This window comes from Platalea leucorodia (assembly GCF_965183815.1).
Source record: "Platalea leucorodia genome assembly, chromosome: 6".
NCBI classification, from domain to species: Eukaryota; Metazoa; Chordata; class Aves; order Pelecaniformes; family Threskiornithidae; genus Platalea; species Platalea leucorodia.
Window position 1 is genome coordinate 57,955,036 of NC_138828.1, and position 10,777 is coordinate 57,965,812.

At 41.1% G+C, this 10,777-nt stretch overlaps 1 protein-coding gene across 1 annotated transcript in view; it reads right to left on the reverse strand.

Moving 5' to 3' along the window:
• Nucleotides 1-10,182, reverse strand: part of ATP10D (ATPase phospholipid transporting 10D (putative)) — a 48,148-nt gene extending 37,966 nt beyond the window's left edge. Inside the window, exon 1 of the mRNA XM_082315507.1 lies at nucleotides 10,132-10,182. The gene's annotated coding sequence lies outside the window, so the exon portion shown is untranslated. The remainder of the gene's footprint in view (nucleotides 1-10,131) is intronic.
• Nucleotides 10,183-10,777: the final 595 nt, after the last annotated feature.

Here is a 10,777-nt window from a genome sequence, read left to right on the forward strand (position 1 = left end):
TCTGTAAAGGCTTTTCAACTAAAAAGTCACAGTTACAGTTTTGAACAAGCCCAGGAAAAAAGTCACTTCTGTATTTTGATTTAAAAAAAAACAACTAGACAGTTAATAGGTTATGTGAGGTCAAGAACCTCTGCTTCAAAGGTTTAATTTATCTGAACTTCATCCACCCTTTCAGGACCCCAGAGTTTGATTACTCTGTTTAAAATGCACAATATTTTTGTAAGAGCACCTCATGTAAGCAGCCTGCCCACCAGTTTCTCGTGCTGTAGTATGGTGAAAAAGCAGACAAGCCTCCAATTCTGCAGAGAACAGCATTTCAGAAGCAATCCTTATCTCAGACACTGCCGTCCTTGCTGACGGTTAACAACCTTTATTAAACTCAGGAGTCAACAATATAGCAACAGGCATCTGAGGACAGCCTTAGACATGAAGTGAGGAATTGCCATTAAAAGGCACGAAGTAGCTATCATGAACAAAACCCCTCTTCCTATCAAATTAGAAACAGGTTTGAGAATTTTTACCAGCTGATAGAGGACACCTGAACTTCATGCCAATGCTTCTCCTTCATTCCCCTTAGCTAAGCTCTAGCAATCTACCCAGGAATTTGTTTTCCTAAAGAAAGCCAAAGTTCATAGGTATAGGTGATACTCTATCAAACAACCCGATGTAGTCAGAAAAGGACTTTTACACACACAAACCATGCTTTAACAGAAACTTAAAACTTCTGGTTTTTACAATGAGGTTTTTTTTACAATTTACAATGAGTTTTTAGAATTAATAGTTGCTATATTTCTTGTACTACTTCTTCCATAGAACAGCTCATCTTATATTTGTTTAAAACTATAACTTGCATAGGCTTCAAATCATCAGTACAGCTACTTCTTGCTGCACATTACTTTCCTTCCCTCTGGTATCTTACTACCTGCATACATTATAGCAAAATTTTTGACTAAATACTCTTCCTAAATTCCAACACAAAAGCTGCCTCTAAAACTTGCTGGGTCTTTCTAAATGAAATCTCTTTACTACGGACTACGCTACGCAGTCACCAAACTAAACCTGATTTTGGCTTCAATCAACTCAGACTTCTATTCATGCGGTATCTCTTTTTCTGCCATTGACAAATGCCACTCTGTGCTGCTGAGATTCCTCCAAAATGTTGCTGTAAAAAGTAATTTTCCAAACTATCAATTTAACACCATCAAATCTTCTCTTACATATCTTCCCTGATCTTTCCTTTCTTCTATCACAATTGCAGAAATCTTGAAACATGGGCACGGTCTCCTCAGCAGGTCCTCTAACAATGAGGTAGTATTAATATCTACATCAACCCATTCTGTTCTTAAAAAGAGGAAGATTCTGCAGATTTCCTAAAAATCTGGTCCACTGCGTCACTACCCTGGCTAGAAAGCTTTCCCCTAATGTTTAACTGGTCTCTTTCTCTCATCAAATTAAGACGGTACATTTTTGTCCTATCATCACTAAATGTGGATAGTTATTGACTGTTACAATCTTAATGTCTTGAAAGACTGTTACCACATACGTGGAACTTACTTATGTTTCTCTTCAGAAACCCTGATCTGCACACGAAGGGAGACAAGGAACGACGAGAGAAAACCAAACCTCTATATAGCATCTCCTCTCAGCATCCCCTGGCAGTTCCCGTGTGAACTACTGTTCTCCCAAGGCCTTTCTGTAGCACTTCTCCAGGCAATGTAAGGGACCAGTCTAAGGAAAAGAGACTTTCCTTTTTTCTCAGTGCTAAACCTCGTGGTCCCAGTAACCATCAGACTACCAAAGGCAAGCAACTGCTGCACAGGAAGGCAACTATGTCTGGGACTTCTCAGAGAAACAAGAAGGACATTGTGAAGATTTTCTAAAAAATATGGCATCCTCTTATTTTCACAGAACGTGGCATCTTCACGTCCTTGGTCCCTCTAATCCTACTGACTGGAGCACAGTCCCCAGAGGGACTGCCCTCTGCACAGCAGCTACTATCCCATTTTAATCAGGGTTAGTCCTTCCTCCAGAGATGGAAACTCCAGCATCTAGAAGCAGCTACTTCCCAGCAATGAACTACTTTTAAGGTATGGCTACCATACAGTCAGACACGTGAATATTGATCTGTACACAGGTGACAAGAGATGCTTCAATTCATCTGCACTGATTCTGAAAGCAAGTCTAAAATTTGGAAGGAAGCCAGGTCTCCAAAAATATTCAGGGACTGCAGAACCTGCTGCTAGTGGAGTCCATACTTTGCTATACAGAGCTCTTCAAGACACATAGGGCTCTTAAAAACTAAATGAACACCATCCCATCTACATGAGTCAGGACTGAAAAAAGTAAAAAACTATCGAAAATCAAAGAGTTTAAAAGCTGACTGGCTGAAAAAATGGTACTTTCTTCTTTTGCAATCACAAATTCTGGCAGTTCAGTTCTTTAAAAAAAAACTTCTAGGTTTTGGATGGCGCCCTTAAGGCTTGGCCATTTTGAGGAAAAAATACTCCTCTTCAACTGTCTCTGCTGTGACAAATCAGTAATTTCACACACAGATCTTATGCAATGAAGGGCCTTTTTAAAGAAAAAATTGCTTTAATTTGCTGGATTATCAGGAAGAGTTTTAACATTATTTCTTCTTTGTCCTGTTAAGTTTATCAGCCTCTTTCAAGCTTCCATCTTTAGCACGAATCATACAGGGTGTGTCAATTAACCATGCTTTTGCTGGAAATGATAATTCCTTGCCCAAGAGCAGTAATCTGACATCTTTCTACATACTGTTACAATGTACAATATCCTTGCGGAAAACTTAAGGAAGCAAATACCACAAGATTTTTCAAGATGCCATATGAACAAGGTATCTGAGAGCAGGTTAGATTTGTAGAGAAAATGTTTGTTTTCATTAGACCAAACAAACATCTGATATTGGTGACCTCTGTGATCAGAAGCAGCAGCAAAAGTAAAGAAACTCTGTTCAAAGTAAACTCCCAGGGCTAATGGGAATGCAAATGCTTTAAACGGCTGATCCTGTTCATTCAGTGAAAATTATATAGGTGAAATAACCTATACAGCTAAACCACCTTTAAAAGCTTAAGAATTACATTATCACTAACATTCAAATAAAGATGGGAAGAGAGAATTGAGAATTGACAAAAACAAAAGAGAACACCTGACAAATTTCAAAACCTCCTAAATTCTAACTCTTTTCTGTTTTCATAATTTATTACCTTTTGTAGCATTTGATACCTGGGGACGACTGTTAAAAAAAGGGGGAGGGGAGCACTGGACATTTTAACATGACAGCATGTTAAGACAGAATTCCACACCACTGGATCTGGAGCCAAAGGTTTAAACTGCATTCGCAGTGTTGCTGAAGAGCAGCCACCCCTCACTGCACACACATCCCTGACACAGCTCCAAAACCTCTGCCCCTCCCTTCCTCATCCTCTTTCAGAGAAGCAGAGCTTAAAAAGGAACAGGAAACCTCAGACTCAGTTGTGTGCACTGCATATTTCTACCAGTATCCTCAGCATTTTATTGTAACGTTGTTTAAGGAAACTCTGAAGACTGTATGAACAAGAAATAACTAACACAAAACCACCACCACCGTACCACATTGGAAGCACTGTATGAGAGGCAACAAGTATGGTCAAAAAGGTGAATCATACAGTTAACCAGCATCTTGGGGAAAAAAGTATCTGGATCTCATGCTCTGCCACAACGCCCTCTGATTCACCTGGGATTTGACCGAGCTACTATTGCTACTATTTGACCAAGCAAATTATTTTTTTTTTAAGTCATTTGCATTTCCATTTTAAAATAGGATTTATGAGGTTTCAAACTTCAGAAATCTCTTTTGCATTTTTTTTCTCTTTTGAATGTTTCTCTTCTTCCTCCTCCTCATTAAACTGGGATCATAAACTAATGAGCACCTTTTCTTTGGTTAGCCAGGAGTTCAAAAGGAGATTCATCAACTTCATGTTAGATACTGTAAAGGATGAAGTTGCTGAAGATCAAATAAAAGCTGGTTTAAACAATTTTTCTAAGAAAACCCTTCCTTCTCTTAAACCATTATTTGACCCTCTTGTCATGTCATTTTTCATAGTAAATTCTTGAGTTCTCCAGCCTAACGTGAATTTGAAGCAGTAATACAAAATGACAGATGTTTCTTTAAACACTGGCAAAAGACCCATAAGACGAGTTACTTTTAGACAGACGTGAGAGAACTTAACTCTGAAGCAGTATTTGTAAACATTTATTTTAAAAAATAAGTTAATGTTTTAAAAAGCCAAGAATAATGTTCACACATTTGAAAACAGGAAGCCTAAATGATCATATTCTAAGTTAGAGGACAGTGTCACACAAGCTCTGTTCTCTTTTTCACACTGTACACTCTAGTGAAGACTACTTGATCTTGCTAAATAGCAACGGCCGACATACAGCTAATCCAGATATGTCTTACATGCAAAAAGCCAAGTTTTTGTAGCAAGCTCACTAATGTCCCATGATCATGATGAAATGTGGAAGGGAACTATCTGACACTGGACATACTATTTGCTTTCTCTCTACCTCAGTTGCCTCATGTACTCTGACTCATTCCTCTTCTTATAAAACACTTTGAGATACTCTAATGGAAAACTGGAAGGACTAGATACAGTTAATGTGCAATAGCTGGTTGTCAAATCTTTGTAAGAGCAAGGCACAGCAGTGTCATTTTTATCACAGGACAGATAAGCACTACACACTATCCATGTTTGACCATCTTACATCACAGCAAAAAAAGCCTTTAATAACACTCTGCTACTGGTAATGCTGTGAAAAACCTTATTTTTAAATGGTCTGTACCCTGAAAGAAGGGCCTTTCATCATAAAGCCCGGTATAATCATTTTCTTGTATGTACATTTCATGTCCAAAAGTTGCTTTCTTTTCCCGTCACTTGCCTTTCATTGTCTCTCATAAACTCTGTCACCTTCCAGTTCTGTGAAGTATCACTTTCATTTCTGCTTGCAAGCCTTCGCTCCTAACTTTCCTGCAGGGAGACAGAGCTGAGCCTAAAAAATTCTTAGTTCCAGTTGTATTATTGGGTAGCCTTTGGCAAATCACTTGGCATTCACTGACCTCTCCCATCCCAAATTCTTTCTAGAGACTGTCTGCAAAACAGATGTGTAGACAATTTAGCCAATGTTTATACTGCTCTGAAACTGCACCTTACTATTATGTTGTGGTTGTTTGCTCACATGTCATGTGAAGTGCCCTACCATTTACCCCGGCTTCTCTTGACCACTTCCTCCCTTCTGACAACATCCCTCTCTTTTGCTGTGATCTCCAAATAGTTAGTTCTCATTCTTTCAGAAAATTCTTTATTAAATACACTTGGTAAATGACATATTTCACAAGAATGTTCCTCAGACCTTTGGCACATGCATGTGTATGGTGCTTATTTCTATCCTGTTCCTGCTTAGGCAGAGTCTTTGGACACAACGTGCAGGATGCCTTCTGTGTCCTCTGGGTCTGCTTCCCATAGGAACTAATCAATCGATTCTTGGCAAACATAAGTGCAATCAATAAAACTGCATTATCTTACCTGAAAAATGTCTACAGTACCTAAAAGGGAAGCAATTCAGACAATGCATCTCTTTAGCAACACCACTTTTCTTAGCTCCCTACCCAAATATTTCAGGATGCTCTGCAGGTCTGAGGTTCTGGAGTAACCAGGGAAAATAAAAAATACCAACCCCGATGGAGGTCACACTACGCAGCGCCACGGAAGAGTGGATCCTCCCTGAGCCACACATAGTCCCATTTAAACCTCTTAGCAAGTGTAACTGCACAGGCTCATTAGCACTTGTGTCGCTACATTACGACTGGAGTACACCCTCAGAACTACACAGGCTAAATGTTAAAAACGACTCCTAATCATCTTTGACAGAACCTATTAGACAATGGAGAAGCTTAAGGGAGCCATGGCCTAAAGATTAATTTACACTCTGAAGAACAAATACTTCTTTTCCCCTAAGGTTTGTTACTTTCTCTGTAACATGCAGTTTCACAAGTTTGTAACATTTCTTTGCAAGCCAATATGAAATCTGCAGAGACACCCTAATACGCTGAATAGATCTGGATAAGAGACTTGTGCTGCTGATTTTTGGGACAAACAGTCAAAAATCTGCAGGAATCAAAACTTCAATACTAAGAAAAATACGTGGTTATTTGCAACCACATATTCTGAGTTATATTCATAAAGGGGATGCTACGAACTCTTGGATTAAGAGTGGAAGGCAGATGTTACTACAAAAAGTGAAATGCTATGGCAATATTTTGCCTTGCCATGCACTCCTTCCTATAAAGTCTGATTTAGCATGAGCAACACTGAAAACCTGCAAGCCTTGAAATGCCTTATGTTGGAAAGGAAATTTCTTGGTTGTGAGTACCTTAAGCCAGCCATGAGCAGATCTTCACAACTAAAAAACAATCAGCAGGATGCATTAAAACTCAGGAAGTGCCAAGGCCCTGACACAAGGTCAGTCTCAAGGTAATCTGATAGTAAACCATACATGCAGTAGTGCTGATTAACATGCTACAGTGTGGGAGCGGTACATAAAAGCAAAAAATCGCCCCTACCTTGGGTAAAGTTATTTAGGATGCCAATCAGATGTTGTACCTACAGACACAACTGAACCATGCAATACCAGATTTCAGGTTTAAAACTCAGATGAATCATGTATTTCTGCTACAAGTAACCAGTTTCAAAATAAAACTGAAGACTGCTGGAGAGCTATGATTTGTGCAAATGTTTTCCATCCTCTTCTCCATTCATCAGAGAAGTTCTGCTTTATGCCCTGTTCTCATGTGCCACATCGGTCTCCCAAAACTGTAAAACAAAACTTTCCAGGTTAAGCCTTACTCTTTTATGACCATCTTTTCTCACAAGTATATCTTTAGCTTATGGTCATGCAGCATTTAATCACTGCAGATGCTTTGATATGTGTGAAATTCACATTAATTTCACAGTAAGACTAAGGTGTGGGCTATGCTAAAAAATTTATACTGGTGTTCATATGATGCAAAAGGATGTGATTTTTTTGTAGTCAGTGTATGCTCCCTAAGTTCCAGTAAACAGTTTTAAAGGACATGGATCCATATTGGCAGTATTGCTGGTTTTTAACTATGCTGATTTCTTTAAAGGGCCAAACCTCTGTTGTGTAGACAAGGTCTAGGTTACTCATTGAAATTTATACTGAAAGTACCTGTTACAGCAAGAAACTGTACTTGATTTCCCAAAATCCTAGGTTAGGTCTCTGTCTAGTCATATTCTTCTGGTTTTCTAAAACACCTACATTATCAGCTCTTCAAGAGTTGCAGAAACTCCCAAGGCATCCAGAGAAGCTTTCAGGTTTAATGCTCTAGGGTTCTTCAAAGGATCTGGGAGAGGACGTTATACATATGGTTACAAAAAGAGCACAACTCCAAATCCAAAAAAACCTCCACAACTCACTTTAAATGAATATACTAGATTTGATTTTATCGTAAAGACCTTCTGGATTTAAACAGACTTCTCTGCCAACACTGCAAGCCAGAAATGTGGATGCTACATGTGTGGGCATAACCTGAGCTACTTAATATCTAGATAACTAACAGCAGTTAAGCCACAAAAGTACAGATTTCCATGAAGGTCTTCAAGTACTGTGCAGACTTAGACAGCTCATGTCAAGGCCTGCAGCAGTGCAGCTTCACTGGATTTTGGCCAAAGAGATTAAAACTACCTTAGGCATACTGCAATCATACCTACCAAAAGTGTATCTTAAAGATGAACAATTTCCATACAGCCTTCTGATTTTTAAGAAGCTGAAACAACAGCTACAACAGATGTGAGATAACTGCATATTTCAAAGGGGTGGTAATGCTACAGCTGACAGAACCTTAATTGTCAATGCTGTTGTGCTGATCCAGTGTATTTGTGTTGCAGCTTCAGCAACAACTGCTGTGCATAAGCACAGCTCCTACTTTCTACCAGTAAAGCATCTTCCTCACATGCAGTCCAGCTGCAAGTGACAGTGCTGTTTTAGAACATAAGCCATGCATCACATTTTTTCCTTGGCATTCTAAGATTTTCAGTGGGAGATCCCTTTGGAGGGGCAGTTCTGAGGGTCAGACTCAAACTACGCGGGTGTCTAGTTTTCATTTCAGCCTCATGAAATCCTTTGTGGCACTTCTATTTAGTATTGCTTCTTCTGTCCTTGCCTTTCTCACTCATCTCCACACCCATTATCTTTTCACTTCTCTTCCAGTACTGTTTATTATATCCAGGTCTAAAATTAGGCTCAGATCTTGCAGCCTTCACTTAATATTTCATGACACTGATTTCAATTATTAGCTGTCCAAGACAGGAATTGTGCATCGTCCCTGTACTTGGAACACATAAACGTATTTTCATTTCATTAATGTGACAGCAGAAATTATGCCAGTATTTATACCCATTTTAAACATCATATCAGTATATATTGATGGTTTCTGGCTTTATATGAACAAGATGGGGCATTTAAAAGTCATTACAGAAACCACAATTAGGTGTGATGCAAGTGGTCATCAGCCACAACACTGTTCAGCAGAATTCAAGACAGCAGTGAACATAATTTTCCAACACTGTAGTGAATTGTTGACAAACCCGACTCTCGTATAACCTCAGGAATACAATCAGATATTCGTCATGGAGCAATAAAACCTGTCTACGGCTTAGGGATATTTTGACAGGAATAACCTGTGAATCCACTTTAACCACTAGATAGTTTCTGCAACAGTACAAAACATGCCTTTTGAGAGGATATTTCAGGCCTGAAAGAGAGAAGTGTCCTACTCAGGGCTCAACTACAAATCTTTAAAAGTTTTATTATTAAAAATGAAGCCTAAAGATATAGGAGCCTAGAAAAAAATGCAGGGGGTTAAGAATGCTCAGATTCTGACCCTAGTAACCTCAAAACTATTTAAGACACTAAAGAAGCAGCGCTGTGAGTAGCTGAACTGATTTCAAAGCTAACACTGACAGGAGTTGCTCTTGCTTCTCCTACCTCCTGCTCCTGGCTTTGCCCCTCCTTCATAATCGATGTGATACTTACTGAACCTGGTTCAACTCACTGATCGACAAGACCTTTTACTAACTCAAAGACAATAACATTATTGGATTTCCCGATCCAGCTTACAGCTGTGAAAGTACTCATGTTGGCAGAGGGAGGTGGGACAGGAATGTCAGATTAGACTGAGTGTCTTTGAATACTTATGTAGGGGACTCAGTCCTGATTTTGTTCGAGTTTTCATTAGAAATATATATCAGCTGCGGCTATTGCCTTTGAAATCCAGATCATCCACAGCAGTGGCAATTAACAAAAGAGTGTGATCCTTGTCTGTCAGTCCTAGCTTTTGCTCCTATAAACAGTAACTGCCCACAGACTCACCGTAAAGATTCCAGCTTCTGGGGCACGCAAGGGAGTTAAGAGAATTAAATTCCACTCTGATCTTGGGGAAACTATTTAGTGCCTCTCTCCTGCAAGAGGGATAATGACACTTCTGTTACATCATAGTGATGATATGAAGATAAATACATAGATGTGGTGCTTAGGGACACGGTTTAGGGGTGGACTTGGCAGTGCTAGGTTAACGGTTGGACTCGATGATCTTAAAGGTCCTTTCCAATCTAAATGATTCTATGATTGTTTTTAAATAAGAGGTTTGTCAATACTATGGTCATCGGTGAGACATGAATACCCTATTATTTTAGTATGAAAATAATAGTAATTTTGATACTAAAAGTACATTTTTCTTCAGTAGCTGTACTTCTGACAGAATGATAATTTCCTTTTAGGAACTTTGATTTTTCTTTCCCACCTTTGCAAACATTTTTTCATCACTAAGCCCAGTAATTATTACGGTGGCCTAACCCTGTAACTGACCGTGTGCACTATGCATCCCTCCGTACCTTCCTGAAGCTTCAGGGATTTCCCTATGACTTATATGGACCTAAGTCTACTTCCTTGCCATAAATCTGTAAAGTACGTAAAAGCTTACACCCTTTCCCCTCAATTATCGCCACGAACTATTAGAACAAAGGCTTTTGTTTCTGCAGTCAAGGTCTCAATTACCTTTTTTTTTCTGGTCTGCTTCCAGAGCAGCTCAGTCGATGAGATCAGCGTAGGCAGGGGTGGCCTCGCAGCTCAGGAGACATTTAAAAACGTAACAGCACGAAGCGCCCTTTCCCACCGCTCCCGACGGCCGCGGTACCGCCGAGCTGCAGCCGCCGCCGGGTTCAGCGGGGGGCGGCTCGCCCTCCCCAGCACTTGCCCGCACCAGACCCCTCACGCCCTCAAAATGCCACCCGCGGTGAGGAAGAGGGGACCTCCCTCCACATGCGACCCCGGCTGGGAGGCGAAAACGGACAGGTCGGCCCCTTTCCACGCCGAGAACCGACGGCTTCACGCTCCCCTCAGGCTGAGGGGCGGCACCTGCCCCCCCGGCCGCCGGCAGGACGGGGGCCCCTCGCGCAGGGCCTGCAGGCGGCAGCCCCGCCTCGCCCCGTCCCCGGCGGCGGGGGGCACCTGCCTGCCGGCGGCTGCCCGTGGGGCCGAGGCCGGCTGCGAGGCCCGACGGCCGGGATCCTCGCACCCGGCCGGCAGCCGCAGGCAGCCCCGTGTTCCTGCCGCCTCGTTTGTCCGCACGGCGAGGCGGGTGGCTCTGAATTAGCGCGGGTTCCTCCCACCACCGCCGCTTCCACGCTTCCCTCCCGTCAGG